The sequence below is a fragment of the Micromys minutus genome, assembly GCF_963924665.1.
Source record: "Micromys minutus genome assembly, chromosome: X".
NCBI classification, from domain to species: domain Eukaryota; kingdom Metazoa; phylum Chordata; class Mammalia; order Rodentia; family Muridae; genus Micromys; species Micromys minutus.
The window spans coordinates 128,054,387-128,068,461 of record NC_137970.1 but is presented as its reverse complement, the minus strand read 5'-3'; the positions used below and the strand labels follow the sequence as shown (position 1 = coordinate 128,068,461).

Below are 14,075 nucleotides of genomic sequence, written 5' to 3'. Positions count from 1 at the left end.
AATAGGCTTTTGTAGTACGATCTGATGATTTCTTGAATTTCCTCAGTTTCAGTCGTTATTTCTCCACTTTCCTTTCTGATTTTGTTAATTTGTATACTCTCTCCTTGCCCTCTAGTTAGTCTGGCTAAGGGTTTATCAATATTGTTGATTTTCTCGAAGAACCAGCTCTTGGTTTTGTTGATTCTTTGTTCTTTTTGTTTCTATTTGGTCTATTTCTGCCCTAAGTTTGATTATTTCTTGCAGTCTACTCCTCTTGGGTGTATCAGCTTCCTTTTGTTCTAGAGCTTTCAGCTGTGCTGTCAAGTTGCTGGTGTATGCTCTCTCCAGTTTCTTTTTGGAAGCACTCAGCACTATGAGTTTTCCTCTCAGTACTGCTTTCATCGCATCCCATATGTTTGGGTATGTTGTGTTTTCGTTTTCATTGAATTCTAGAAAATCCTTAATTCCTTTTTTTATTTCTTCTTTGACCCTGCTATCGTTCAATAGAGCATTGTTTAGTTTCCATGTGTATGTGTTCTTTTTGTTGTCTTTTTTGTTGTTAAAGACCAGCTGTAGACCATGGTGATCTGAAAGGATGCATGGGAATATTTCAATCTTCTTATATCTATTGAGGCTAGTTATGTGATCAATTATGTGGTTAGTTTTCGAGGAGTTGCCATGAGGTCCTGAAAAGAAGGTGTATTGTTTTGTTTTAGGATGATATGTTCTATAGATATCTATTAATTCCAGTTGGTTCATAACCTCTGCTAATTTTACAGTTTCCTTTTTCAGTTCTTGTTTCCATGATCTGTGCATTGGTGAGAGTGGGATATTGAGGTCTCACACTATTATTGTGTGGTGGGCAATGTAATTTTTGAGCTTTAGTAGGGGTTCTTTTATAAATATTGGTGCTTTTGTATTTGGAGCGAATATGTTAAGGATTTTGAATTCCTCCTGACAGATTTCCCCTGTAATGAGTAAAAAATGTCCTTCCTTATCTTTTTTTGATAACTTTTGGTTGAAAATCTACTTTATTCGATATTACAATGACCTTTTCCCAAGCTTTTACTCTAAGATAGTGTCTGTCTTTGTCTCTGAGATGAGTTTCCTGTATGCAGCAAAAAGCTGGGTGTTGTTTATGTATCCAGTCTTATGGCCTATATCTTTTTATGGGGGAATTGAGTCCATTTATGTTAACAGATATCAAGGTATAGTGGTTGGTGTTTCCTGCTATTTTTGCTTTTGGAGGTTGAATTGTGCCTGTATGTCTTTCTTCTTTTGGTTTTCTTGCTTAGGAGTTTTCTTGTTTTAATTAGGATGTAGTTCCCCTTGTTATATTGGATTTCCCCCTAAAATTTGTTGTAGTGCTGGCTTTGTTGTCAGATATTGTGTAAATTCAAAATTATCTTGGAATATCTTCATCTCTCCATCTATGGTGATTGATAGTTTTGCTGGGTATAGCAGCTTTGGCTGGCACCTGTCCTCTCTTAGGGTCTGCATGGTGTCTGTCCAGGTTCTTCTAGCTTTCTTTTTTTTTAAGTTCTTTTTTGCTTTAATATTGCCTGCATTTGGAATATATGGAATTCTTTGTATGACAACTAATTTTTTAAATCTCTTCATACCCCCAAATTGCATATATTGTAGAAATTACATTACAGGCAATTTTTAACAAAACTGAAACGTTGACAACCACACCCATGTTTCTTAAATATAAATTTTATAATTTGATTATGATTAATATAGTAAAAAGTTTGTATATGTTTAAAAATATAGGACAGATTTGAACATCAGTCTTTTTCCTCTGTGAGTTAATTTTGAGATGGGGTCTTGAATTAGAAATCATCTTCCTGGTGTACATTGGAACACTGCCCTTTCCTAATTAATGAGTTTCAATATCAAAGTAAGTAGGCATTATCACTGGAAGAGTAGATTTACTGAGCGCACCACAAATGCTGATATAGGGCTATTACTAATTCTTAGATTTCTGACATTAAATACCACAAAACTACTATCTATGTATAAAGTCGTTTATTGTCCACTGAGAATTATAAGACATGAGGCTCAAAACATGACTGCTACAAGTGTGTCTTAGAAAATGTCAGTGTCACTAAAATGTAAGAAGAGGAGCTAACGAAGATCGTCTCTAACGGCTCATTTGCTTCTGTGCTCCAAGTTATAACAATGTGAGGATCTTTAATGCCCCTTGGTGGCCTCATGTTGGAACTTCACATCACCTACGCACGAGATGGTCAAAAGTCAGAGGAACACCAAGTGTGGAGATTTAGCTGGTCAGTAACTTCAAATCCCAGAGATCATCAATAAAGTCACTACAAGGTGCTTTGCAATACAGAACAATCTAAAAAAAAAACCACAACTCAATCTTTATAGTTCCGAATAACGTGTGTGAAACTTGTTACATTTTATTTGTCAAAAATGAACAGCTTCAGAACAAATCTAATGTAACTTTTCCAAAAAACACCAAAAAGTACAGTGTAAAGCACCTGCTCATTTAATACAAGTGCTCCCTTTGTGATGCACTGCATCAATGTTTTGCATACACCTTGATGCAAAGGAAATTTTAAGTTGCACCCTGTTTAAATTTTAAAAAAAAGATTTCAAGAACTAAACAAGGATGACTACATCACATTCTAAGAAACAAAATTTCCCTCCAACAAAGCATATTGTTTTGTTTATATACATGTCAGCACTCAAGAGTTTAACTTAGTTGTATCAAAGGCAAAATTTGAACAAAAATTAAATCACAAATGCATGAAGAGCAAATATTTCTATACCAAAGACACTTTTTCAATGTACTTAGTGTCAACATTTGGGCAATTTTTAAGAATTTCCAAAAATGGAATTACTATTACCTCTGTATAATATTTAAAACAACAAGAAACAAAGACTTTATGTCATATTTTTAAAACTGTTCCAAAGATAGCGTTCTTGCTCAGTTGTTTTTCCTTTGCTTTAAAATAAGGTACCAGCAAACCACTCTAAAATGTTTTGTTTCTGAACCAAATATAAATATTCATATTGACAAAACTGTTTTACAATGAGTCCTTGGCCTCAGTGAAAAGCATTACAGCTAAGGAGAAACTGGAGTTTACTTTCAGATTCTGTGATTAGCCTCCAAACCCCTCCCCTTCTCAAGTACACATACTGGCAGATAACAGATGCTGAGCTGAGGAAAGATTTACATCTTTGGTATAAGGGTGACATTGTTGCTGATTTTCCCATGACTAGCACAAGCCAGTAAGAAACTTGAAGAACGTCAAAGACAATGAAGTCTAGGACACAATGAAGGCAGGCAGGAAGTATAGTGCTCTGTCTTTACAGGAGAAATCAACAACAGAGACTTAAACACCCACTCAAACTTGAAATCATAGCGAAACAGGTCAGGCTTCAAACTGGCCACACTTGATAATCTGTGGCTGGAATTTGTTGCTACAGTTTGGCATTTCACTGTAATTTATGACTCTGACCATGGGGGCGCTCTCAGTACAACATGGGCACAGCAGCCCTCCAGAGTAAGAAAAAACCTTTTCTCCCTATAATGCCTGAATTTTGAATGACAGAAGGAACAGTGAACATGTACAGTTAACTGTAACTTCTTTATAATTTTGCTTTTTCCCCTTTGTGACATACAAGTAGATTTCTGTCTGGGGAGTTATAAATTATTGAACTTATCAAGTCTAAAAGCTTTACCAAAAAGCTTTTAAATATGAAACATAGGACTTTATATCTAGTAAGTGTACTATCAAAATACCCAAGGATTCAACTCATTTTAAAAATTGTAATTCTTGTAAGCATCATTTATAGAAGAATCGTGGACACTAGACTCAAGACAGAAGTAAATCCAGATAGTGTAACTATGACTCAGGTTTTTATTTTTTCCATTTCCGATCCTTTAGTTTGCTAATGCCTTTTGTGTTTTCTCCATTTATACTAAACACAAACTATCAGGGTTTTGTATTAGGCATCTCCTCCAAGGACCTATCAGATAACTTTGTACATAAGCATTTGCAGCCCTGACACATTTGGTCTGAGACTAATCCTGAGAGCCACGTTTTTTATTAAAAGCTTAATACTAAGTGCTTAGAACTCAGGGAGTTTAATCTAACAATAACTGAAAAATGAACCAAGTTCCAAACATTTCCATAAACCTCAAAAGTCAAAACCGAAATTCTCCTCCAGTTTAAAAACACCAGTAAAGGTAGAGAGGTGGCTGTCCTCGACACCAGCACACGGATGGGAAGTAACAACAATAGGTGTACTCTATTTCTCAAGTTTAAGATTTATCATGGCAAGACCTAAAAACTGGATAAAAGTGATGAGATCCTAAATATCACGCTCATAAAAATAATCAATTTCTATCTTTCTGTCTTCCCTCTTCTTCATGAGGAATCAAAGAAGTCAACAGAGAACCACTTTGTTCGGGCCAACCATGAAATCTTTTAAGAACAGATAGGTATATTCCCTGCTATTCTTTCAGGGCATTATTTATACATTTAAAAAAAAAACAGAAACAAAACCCTTCAAAAATAAAGTTATTTAGGCTTGTGAATATTCTGAAGTCAAGTTTCTTGAACTTCTCCGATGAACTCTTCAAGCAAATCAACTTTTCAAACAGTCAACACTTAAAAGCTCCTTGGACAGGGATCTATCCCACAGTCACAAAGCGGCTTCCTCCTTTGCTGAAGGTGAGGTTGGCTCTTTGCTCTTTCAGTATCCCAAATCATTCATTCAAAGTCATTCCTGTCTGTTTTCCCACACTATTTATGTCAAACTGTAGAGGGACGCCTTTAGAAACTTTCTTAACATCTGACTGTTCTCTTTTTGTCAAGAATGAGGGTACAGCAGTACAAGTTAATCGTGGCTTCTGAGTTACCGGACACTGTACAGCTCCAGGATTGTCAATGGATACAGTCAAAATTCCTCCATTTGTGATGGAAGTCCGCCATTGACGCGTTCTCTTTGCTACCATATCATCTATCAGCTGTTATGTGTTCAACTGGGTCTGAACCTTCAGGCCTCTTCTGAAAAGAAAAGTTGCCTGACGAGTGTCTTTCTGATGACTTAATTTATTTCCACTCCTGGTAAAATTAGCAGGAATGTTATTTTTTCTGTTTAGCTGATTAGGCCTCTTGAGAACTGCAACTGGTTTCCTTTGCACTTCATTTTGTCTCAGAAGACTTGTCTTCCGTTTTAATGCTGGAAAATATCGTTCTATATTCTTGTCACTTAGAGGTGGATGATTCATAGGACTTATTCCCTTTCGAATACCAGTTGCTTTCCTGGCTGCAAGGCCAGTGATGACTCCATAAGGACGTCTCTTTCCAGGAAGTGCTCTTCCTCTACGGCTCACACCAGTTTTACCAAAACCAGAATTTTGCTGGATTCCCCACCGTACTCTCATCCTGAATTTCCAGGTACCACTTTGCTGGAGTCTTCTATTTAGTTTTGGAAAATTTTGCTTCTTTCCTTCCTTTCTATTCAGTTTGATAATTTCATCCAGGGACATATCGATTTTGTCGAGGTTCTCATTGCTCCGGGCTTTCGGCGGCTGCGGCGGAGTCGCCGTGGCTCCCAACAACCGGGTGCCAAACTGGTTCATGACTGGGGTTGCCACGTCGGAGCAGTCAGCCTCTTCTAGCTTTCATAGTCTCTGTTGAGAAGTCGGGTGTGATTCTGATTGGTCTGACTTTATATGTTACATGTCCTTTTTCCTTTACTGCTTTTAATATTTTTTTCTTTGCTTTAGGCACTTAGCGTTTTGAATATTATGTGTCGGGAGAAATTTCTTTTCTGGTCCAACCTATTTGGAGTTCTGTAGGCTTGTTTTATGCTCATGGTCATCTCATTCTTAAGGGTATGGAAGTTTTCTTCTACAATTTGGTTGAAGATATTTACTGTGCCTTTAGTTGATATTCTTTGCCCTCTTCTATTCCTATTATCCTTAAGTTTGATCTTCTCACTTGTCCTGGATCTCCTAGACATTTTGGGTTAGGAGCTTTTTGGTTTTTGCATCTTCTCTGACTATTTTGTCTATGTTTTCAGTGTCATCTTCGGCCCCCGAGAGTCTATCTTCCATCTCTTGTAGTCTGTTGGAAATGCTTGCATCTGTGATTCCTGATTTCATTTTTATGTTTTCTAGCTCTAGAATTTTCTCTTTTAGTGTTTTTTTTTATTGTGTCCCTTTCCGTTTTAAATTCCTTCTTCCATTCCTTCATCTCCTTCGTTCTGTTTTCCTCTAGTTCTTTGAGTTCTTTGAGTGTTTTTCTTGTTTCCTCTTTAAAAGCTTCTAATTCTTTGTGCTTTTCCTCCCGTTATTGTTTAAGTATCTCTATCATCATCTTGAGGTATGATTTCGGGTCTGTGTCTTCTTTTTCTAGAGTGTTTGGCATTTTGCTGTTTGCTGTGATGGGAGAGGTGGGTTCTGGTGTTGCCCGGTTTCTTGGTTTCCCTGGGGTACGTTCTTTCGTTTTCCTCTTGCCATCTTGTTGTCTGTGATTATACCTGGTCTTGTTGTCAGTGATTGCTTTTTGCCTCTCCCTTGTACCTGGCCTGTGTCCCTGGATATCCTGATCCCTGGCTACTTGGAATGCCTTCTCACCAGGCCTGTGTCCCTGGATCTCTGCTGTTCCTGGTGGCGGATGATCTGAGTCAGTTCCATCCATTTTTATAATCTACTTTATATATATATCCATCCCTTCTATTAGTTTCACCTATCTCTACTCCTTCCTTTCTGTTTTATTATCCCTAGTAGTTCCACTTTCAGTTTCATGTTTTTTTTTAAATTCTTGTTCACTTCACGTTCAATAAAACAAGTAATTTTTTATGGCACTGACTTACTTTGCTTAACATTTTGATCTCTAGTTCCAGTTATTTTGCAGTAAGTGACGTATTTTCATTCTTCTTAAAAGCTAAAAGCATAATCATGTGTAAATGTATGAGTGCTTTTTATGTATTTGTTTATGTTTGTGGGTGAAAGAAATACAGACAGACAGAATTTCTTTAAACTCTATTAGTAGGTTGTTTGGAATATTTTATAACTTGGCTGCTGTGGATTTTAATTGCTGTGTGTCAATAAATACAGAGCTGCAACTATCTTTGTGGTACACTAATTTAGTTTCTTTGGATATCTTCACAGTAGTAATATAACTAAGATTTTTGTTTTCCTTTCATAGATAAAACAAAATTTTCTCACATAATTTTCCCTTATGGTTTCCCTTACTCTACATCTCCCAGCTCCTCCCTACCACCCCTCTTATCCAGACCCGCCCCTCTTGTCTCTCGTTAGAAAACATGAGATTCCACCTCACACCAGTCAGAATGGCTAAGATCAAAAATTCAGATGACAGCAGATGCTGGCCAGGATGTGGAGAAAGAGTAACATTCTTCCACTGTTGATGGGGTTGCAAGCTGGTACAACCACTCTGGAAATCAGTGTGGTGGTTCCTCAAAAAATTGGACATAGTACTACCTGAAGACCCAGTTATCCCACTTCTGGGTATATACCCCAAAGATGCTCCAACATACAACAAAGACACATGCACCACAATGTTCATAGCAGCTCTATTTATAATAGCCAGAAGCTGGAAAGAACCCAGATGTCCTTCAGTAGATGAATGGATGCAAAAATTGTGGTATATTTACATAATGGAGTACTACTCAGCTCTCAGAAACAATAACTTTATGAAATTCTTAAGAAAATGGCTGCATCTATAGAATATCATCCTGAGTGAGGTAACCCAGTCACAAAAGAGCAGACATAATATGGAGTCACTGATAATTGTATACTAACCCCAGAAAGCTCTCAACATTCCAGAAGCAACTTACAGACTATATGCAGTTTAAGAAAATAAAGGCCAAAATAAAAAAAGAGAAACCATTATGCTTAATCTTTACACACTAAGAAAACTTTGACTATTTCCAGGTTGCATCTTGTTTTACATGTACTTTATGCTCATTGTAACTAGTAAGATTTTAATGCACACTATCAAACCTTTAAAAAAATCAAGTACTGAGAGCGGAGCCTGGCACATCTGCCACCCGGAAAGGCAGCTTGTAGAGGCTGAGCAACTGGTGGTGGGAGACCGGGGCTGCTGAGGAGCAGAGAGATCTCTGCGGAGTTCACACCGAAAGTGCACCACCTGCCTTGCCCTGCCCTGCCCTGCCCTGCCTGATCCAGCGACTGGGAACAGAAACTTAGAACTTCTATTTCCTCCCAGCAGCGGCAGGACGCAGAGCCGAGCCTGGCCCATCTGCCACCCGGAATGGTGGCTCATAGAGGCTGAGCAACTGGTGGGTGGGAGACCTGGGCTGCCAAGGAGCAGAGAGATCTCTGCGGAGTTCACACCGAAAGTGCATCCCCTGCGTTGCACTGCCCTGCCCTGCCTGATCCAGTGACCGGGAACAGAAATTTAGAACTTCTGTTTCCACACGGAGGCAACTTCAGGACGCAGAGCAGAGCCTGGCCCATCTGCCACCCAGAACGGCGGCTCATAGAGGCTGAGCAACTGGTGGGTGGGAGACCGGGGCTGCCGAGAACAGAGAGATCTCTGTGGAGTGCACACAAAAAGTGCACCCCCTGCCTTGCCCTGCCCTGCCTTGCTTGAGCCAGCAAACAGAAACAGAACTTTGGAACTTCTGTTTCCACCCGACGACTCTGAGGCATAGAACAGGGCTCGGCCCATCTGACACCTGGACCAGTGGAAATCCAGGGACACAGACCAGATACAAGGGAAAGGCAAGAACATATCACTGACAACAAAATAGCAAGAGGAAAGGGAAACAGTATATCCCAAGGAAACCAAGACAATCTAGCAACACCAGAACCAGCTCTCCCATAACAGCAAACATAAGAATTCCAAACACTCCAGAAAAAGAAGACACAGACCTGAAATTATACCTCAAGAGGCTGATAGAGATACTTAAACAAGAACGGGAAGAAAAGCAAAAAAATTCACAAGCTTTTAAAGAAGAAAAAAGAAAAACACTCAAAGAACTCAAAGAAGTAGAGGAAAACAGAACCAAAGAAATAAAGGAATGGAAGAGGGAAATTAAAACAGAAATTGACACAATAAAGAAAACGCTAAAAGAGATAACCCTAGAGGCAGAAGACCAAAAAAAGAAATCAGGAGTCACAGAAGCAAGCATTTCCAATAGATTACAAGAGATCGAAGAGAGAATCTCGGGGGCAGAAGAAAACATTGCAAACATAAACAAAACAGCCAGAGATGATGCAAAAGAAAAAAACTCCTAACCCAAAATGTCCAAGAAATCCAAGACACAATGAGAAGACAGAACCTAAGGATAATAGGAATAGAAGAGGGAGAAGAGTATCAACTAAGAGGCACAGTAAATATCTTCAACAAAATCGTAGAAGAAGACTTCCCTACCCTCATGAATGAGATGACCACGAGCATAAAAGAAGCCTTCAGAACTCCAAATAGGTTGGACCAGAAAACAAATACCTCCTGACACATAATACTAAAAACATCAAGTGCCCAAAGTAAAGAAAGAATACTAAAAGCAGTAAGGGTAAAAGGTCAGGTGACATATAAAGGCAGGCCAATCCGACTCACACCCGATTTATCAACAGAGACTATGAAATCTAGAAGAGCCTGGACAGACATCATGCACACCTTGAGAGAGCACAAGTGCCAGCCCAAGCTGCTATACCCAGCAAAACTATCCATCACCATCGATAGAGAAATGAAGATATTTCAAGACAAATCAAAATTTACAAAATATCTGACCACAAACCCAGCATTACAACGAATTATAGGTGGAAAACCCAATACAATGAGGAGAACTACAGCCTAGTAAAAACAGAAAAACTCCTAAACAAGAAAACTAAAAGAAGAAAAAGAAACAGACACAACTCAAACCACAAAAGCAATAATGGCAGGAAACAGAAACAACTATTGCTTGATATCTATTAACATAAACGGACTCAACTCCCCAATAAAGAGACATAGGCTATCAGACTGGATACATAAACAAAATCCAGCCTTTTGCTGCATACAGGAAACTCATCTCAGAGACAGAGACAGACACTATCTCAGAGTAAAAAAGTGGGAAAAAAACTTCCAAGAAAACAGCTCCAAGAAGCAAGCTGGAGTAGCTATTCTAATATCGAATAAAGTAAATTTCCAACCAAAAGTTATCAAAAAAGATAAGGAAGGACACTTTTTACTCATTGCCGGGGAAATCTGTCAGGAGGAACTCTCAATCCTTAACATAAATGCTCCAAATAAAAAAGCACCCACATTCATAAAAGAAACCCTACTAAAGCTCAAAAAATACATTTCACCCCACACAATAATAGTGGGAGACTTTAATACCCCACTCTCACCAATGGACAGATCATGGAAACAGAAACTGAACAAGGACACTGCAAAACTAGCAGAGACTTTGAACCAACTAGAATTAATAGATATATACAGAACATATTATCCTAAAGTAAAAGAATACACCTTCTTCTCAGCACCCCATGGCACCTTCTCGAAAATTGACCACATAACTGGACACAGAACGAGCCTCAATTGATATAAGAAGATTGAAATACTCCCATGCATCCTCTCAGATCACCATGGTCTACTGCTGGTCTTTAACAACAACAAAGACAACAAAAAGCCCACATAAACATGGATACTAAACAACGCTCTGTTAAACGATAGCAGGGTCAAAGAAGAAATAAAGAAAGAAATTGTGGATTTTCTAGAATTCAACAAAAACGAAAACACAACATACCCAAACCTATGGGATGCAATGAAAGCAGTATTGAGAGGAAAACTCAAAGCCCTAAGTGCTTCCAAAAAGAAACTGGAGAGAGCTTACATCAGCAACCTGACAGCACAGCTAAAAGACCTTGAAGAAAAGGAAGCAGATATACCCAAGAAGAGTAGACAGCAAGAAAAAAAAAAAACAAAAACAAATTTAGGGCAGAAACAGACCAGATAGAAACAAAAAGAACCATTGAAAAATCAACAAAACCAAGAGTTGGTTCTTTGAGAAAATCAACAAGATTGATAAACCCCTAGCCAGACTAACTAGAGGTCAAAGAGAGAGTATACAAATTAACAAAATCAGAAAGGATAGTGGAGACATAACAACTGAAACTGAGGAAATTCAAGAAATCAACAGATCCTACTACAAAAACTTATACTCCACAAAATTGGAAAATCTGGAGGAAATGGACGAATTCCTAGACAGATACAAGATCCTAAAGTTAAACCAGGAGCAAGTAAACCATCTAAATAACCCTATACCACCTAAAGAAATAGAAGAAGTCAGCAAAAGCCTCCCAACAAAAAAAAGCCCAGGTCCAGACGGGTTCAGTGCAGAATTTTATCAGACATTTATTGCGGACATAACACCAATTCTCTCCAAACTATTCCACAAGATAGAATCAGATGGAATACTACCAACTCATTTTCTGAGGCTACAATAACCCTAGTACCTAAACCACACAAAGACCTTACAAGGAAAGAGAACTTCAGACCAATCTCACTTATGAACATTGATGCAAAAATACTCAACAAAATCCTTGCAAACCGAATCAAAGAACACATCAAAACGATCATTCATCATGACCAAGTAGACTTCATCCCTTGGATGCAGGGATGGTTAAATATAAGGAAATCCATCAATGTAATCCACCATAGAAACAAACTCAAAGAACAAAACCACATGGTCATCTCACTAGATGCTGAGAAAGCATTTGACAAAATTCAACACCGCTTCATGTTAAAAGTACTGGAAAGAACAGGAATCCAAGGTCCATACTTAAACATAATAAAATCAATATACAGCAAACCAACAGCCAACATCAAACTTAATGGTGGGGAACTTGAAGCAATCCCACTAAAATCAGGGACTCGACAAGGCTTCCCACTCTCCCTCCTATCTATTCAACATAGTACTGGAAGTCCTGGCTGGAGCAATTAGACAGCAAAAGGAGATCAAGGGAATACAAATCGGAAAGGAAGAGATAAAAACATTACTTTTTGCCGATGACATGATAGTGTACTTAAGTGACCCCAAAAATTCCACCAGAGAACTCCTACAGCTGATAAACAAGTTCAGCAAAGTGGCTGGATACAAAATCAACTCAAACAAATCAGTAGCCTTCCTTTACTCAAAGGACAAACATGTGGAGAAAGAAATTAGGAAAAAGGTACCCTTCACAATCGTCACAAAAACTATGAAATACCTTGGTGTGACTTTAACTAAGCAAGTGAAGGACCTGTATGACAAGAACTTCAAACTTCTAAAGAAAGAAATTGAGGAGGATCTCAGAAAATGGAAAGATTTCTCATGCTCATGGATTGGAAAGATCAACATCTTAAAAATGACCATCCTACCAAAAGCAATCTACAGATTCAATGCAATCCCCATCAAAATTCCAACCCAGTTCTTCATGGAATTGGAAAGATCAATGTGCAATTTCATATGGAATAACAAAAGACCTGGAATAGCGAAATCCATCCTTCCTCAACAACAAAAAAACATCTGCGGGAATCACTATCCCTGACCTCAAGCTATATTACAAGGCAATTGTGTTGAGAACTGCATGTTACTGGTACAGAAATAGGCACGTGGATCAATGGAATAGAATAGAAGATCCAGAAATGAGCCCTCATGTATATGGTCACCTGATTTTTGACAAAGGAGCCATAAACATTCAATGGAAAAAAGACAGCCTATTCAACAAATGGTGCTGGTCCAACTGGCACTCAGCATGCAAAAGAATGAAAATAGACCCTTTCTTATCTCCTTGTACAAAGCTCAAGTGTAAGTGGATCAAAGATCTCCACATTAAACCAGATACACTGAAACTATTAGTTGAGAAAGTAGGGAAAACCTTAGAAGACATAGGCACAGGAGAAAATTTCCTGAAAAAAAAACCAATGGCTCAAGCTCTAAGGTCAAAGATTAACAAATGGGACTTAATGAGATTGCAAAGTTTCTGTAAGGCTAAGGACATCGTCAGAAAACAAAATGGCAACCAACAGAATGGGAAAAGATCTTTACCAACACCACATCAGATAGAGGCCTAATATCCAAGGTATACAAGGAACCCAAAAAGCTAGACACCAGAGAATCAAATATTAAAAATGGGGTACTGAGCTATACAAAATGTTTTCAGTTGAGGAACATAGAATGGCCGAGAAACATCTTAGGAAGTGCTCGACATCCTTAGCCATCAGGGAAATGCAAATCAAACCAACCCTGAGATTCCACCTCACACCAGTCAGATTGGCCAAGATCCAAAACTCAGATGACAGCAGATGCTGGCGAGGCTGCGGAGAAAGAGGAACACTTCTCCACTGTTGGTGGTGTTGCAAGCTAATACAACCACTCTGGAAATCAGTCTGGCGATACCTCAGAAAATTGGATATAGTACTATCTTAAGACCTAGCTATTCCACTTCTGGGCATATACCCCAGAGACACTTTAATACACAACAAAGGTATATGCACCTCAATGTTCATAGCAGCTCTATTTTTAATAGCCAGAAGCTGGAAGGAACCCAGATGTCCTTCAGAAGATGAATGGATACAAAAATTGTGGTACATATACACAATGGAATACTACTCAGCCACCAGAAACAATGACTTAACCAAATTCTTAAGAAAATGGCTGCATCTAGAGAATATCATCCTGAGTGAGATAATCCAGTCACAAAAGAACAGACATAATATGCAGTCACTGATAATGGGATGCTAACCCCAGAGGCTCGCACTGCCCCAGAAACAACTCACAGACTGTATGAAGTCCAAGAAATAAAGAAAACAAAACAAAACAAGACAAAAAAATCTTTATACAACAAGAAAACTTTGACTATTTCCATGTTACATTTTGTTTTACATGTACTTTACCTCATTGTAAGTATTAAGTTTTCAATGCATCCTATCAAACCTTGATAAAAATCAAGTACTGACTAAAAAATGTATTCATAATTTTATGTAAAAATTATGTTAAAATCTGAAAAAAGTACTGACAAAAATGTATACTTTTAAGCCAAAAATGTTTAAAATCTGTACATTTATCTTTGTTTTCTAAAATAAAGTTGTTTAAAAAAA

The 14,075-nt window shown here is 38.2% G+C and overlaps 1 protein-coding gene and 1 pseudogene across 3 annotated transcripts in view; one reads left to right on the top strand and one right to left on the bottom strand.

The window, feature by feature from the left end:
• Positions 1-14,075, top strand: part of TMLHE (trimethyllysine hydroxylase, epsilon) — a 147,979-nt gene that overhangs the window by 79,847 nt on the left and 54,057 nt on the right. The gene's annotated exons all lie outside the window — the stretch shown is intronic.
• LOC308415721 (UAP56-interacting factor-like) lies at positions 4,643-5,596 on the bottom strand (annotated as a pseudogene). Its single transcript has one exon. The product of its transcript is annotated as a UAP56-interacting factor-like (transcript).